The sequence below is a fragment of the Adiantum capillus-veneris genome, chromosome 30, assembly GCF_014529385.1.
Source record: "Adiantum capillus-veneris isolate H3 chromosome 30, ASM1452938v2, whole genome shotgun sequence".
In the NCBI taxonomy this organism is placed as follows: domain Eukaryota; kingdom Viridiplantae; phylum Streptophyta; class Polypodiopsida; order Polypodiales; family Pteridaceae; genus Adiantum; species Adiantum capillus-veneris.
The window spans coordinates 13,403,563-13,405,887 of record NC_140960.1 but is presented as its reverse complement, the minus strand read 5'-3'; the positions used below and the strand labels follow the sequence as shown (position 1 = coordinate 13,405,887).

Here is a 2,325-nt window from a genome sequence, read left to right as displayed (position 1 = left end):
GCCCTTCTGGGATGGGGTTGGAGGATGGCATGGATTACGGATTGGGCCTTGACATGTTGCCTTCAAGGACCAATCCATAGTCCAATTGTGTTGCTGTCAACACAGTTGGACTATAAAAAACATGCATAGATAAATGCAAGGGCCACTATTGCAGCAAAAACTGAAATACTTTATTAGGAGCTACACAAGAAATTGATCCAGTGAAAGTTGTAAATTTACATCATACTCTCAAGGAGAGAATTTGTAATGTTGTCTCTTTACAAAAAAATATGAGTATGTAATGTTTTCTCTTTACAAAAAGTAGAGAGTATGTAATGTTTTCTCTTTGTACATAATGTTCTCAAGTAGATCAGGTAGAATATGTACTGCTATCTACAAAATTCTGCTTCACAAAATACTTTTGGGAGTTCTGGGAGTCCTAGGACTCTTTCTTGTGCTAGCTTCCTCTGTTTTCCTTCGACTCTTCCTTGGTGTTTTGGGCTCTTCTTCTATCTGCTTGCCCTCCTTAGGCTCTATCTCCTTGGGATTCTTTTGCTCCTCCTTAGGCTCTATCTCCTTGGGCTTCTTTTGCTCCTCCTTCTTTTTCTCCTCTTTGGCATGTGTTTGTGCTTTTTAGGGACTCTTTCTGGGGTCAATAGACTTCTTTTACTTCTTTGGAACCTCTTTGGTCTCCTCTTCCTTCTTTGGCTTCTCTATCTTTTCTCTTTTGAGTGGATCCTCCTTGGCCTCTATGGTGCCTGACCTCTTCCTCTGGCTTCTTTGGCCCTTTGGGGGCTTGGTTGTTGTGGTTAGTTCTATTTGGGCACTTACCATATTTCTTATCAAATTTGCCCTTACCCATCAAACATGATTTTTGGTGTAGCAATTTCTATTGATATAGCAAAGAAAGATTAAGGTGTTAGCTTTCCCAAATAGCAATATCTTTCCTTAACTATATTGTCAAATGCTTACCCTAATAGTCTTTTTTGGGTTTCAGTAGGTGTAGTCAATCACTAACTTTTCATTTTTTATCGCTCTCCATCCACGTGATAAAGAATCACTTTGCAATGGTGGCTACACAAACAGAAGATGCAAAATAAATACACAACTCTAAGCTCAAACTACTTACAACCTAGTAGTACCACACCTTTACATTTAAGATTTGCATGTCATCCATGAGCCTTGTGATAGGAGGAAATTGCTCAATTGTCTCTATCATCCTTAAGGTATCCCTACTTAGAAAGATCCAAAGGATTGTTACCAAATAAATGTGAAGCATGGGACAATTACACTTACAGCCTAGCCATTCCATGGCGGCCCTCAAGACAATTCAATATGAAACATTTTTTAATAGTGATATGAATTTCTATAAGACTCCAGTGAGAGCTATGGCAAGACCATTGGACATAGTCAAAAGATCCAGGATGAAAATTCTGAAAATGAAAATGACCAAGGGTTGCAGTAGAACATACCTCTTATGGCAGGGGTAGAGGAGGAGTTCACAAGTTTCAAAATATATATTGGATAGCCAGTTCCTTATGTCACAATCAGTTCTCAAATAGTGATATATGATTGGATCAACCACATCCACTTTCTATTGGATATCTAACTTATAGTCATGCATCAGTAATCTGCAAAGAAATTCAAAAGAACACTTTACAATTACGAATAATCTACAAAAACACATATAGAATGTTGATGGTTAGGAAAACCTCAAGGATACAAGGACAATAGGGTCATTGATATCTCTTTGCCAATATTTGAGGATTTCAACACACTCAGTATCCAGGGTAATATAGTCTGTTCTTTTAAGAAGGTCATCCTCTAAGAAAACAGTCACCAAGAAGCCTATGGAATTGACATCTCTCAGCATTGAAGGGAGTTGAGCTTCAATTTAATTTACCTGAGTTCATTTGTTTCTAGCTCCTCCTTGTCAACTATGGGATCTTCCAAAACATCATCCCTTGTTATCTCCTCAACTACCATTTCAGGCTCTTTTTCCGTTCTTGATGGAGGTATGTTGAGAATGTTGAAGTTTTTCTCATCTTGCAAAGGTTCTGGCTCAAGAATTTTGTTGAGTCTGTATCTTAATCTTGTCAAGATAATCACATCCTTGTCCATCAGTGTGACCCTATGAGAGTGGGTTGCACATATGAATGCATCCTAGAAGATATCAATTAAAAAGTCTTCAGTAGCCTCCTGCATACATGCCAAGGCACCTCTTGTCCATCTCATATCAATCGTAAATTGTTCTGCTATTTGCCTACAGATCCTTTGGAAATAAATACTTGGAATTGCAATTGTTAGAACCTTTTGTGTTCTCCTTATCTCCATCAAGCATCTCAC

The 2,325-nt window shown here is 38.2% G+C and overlaps 1 pseudogene; it reads right to left on the bottom strand.

The window, feature by feature from the left end:
• Nucleotides 1-387: 387 nt before the first annotated feature.
• LOC147417563 (uncharacterized) lies at nucleotides 388-1,965 on the bottom strand (annotated as a pseudogene).
• Nucleotides 1,966-2,325: the final 360 nt, after the last annotated feature.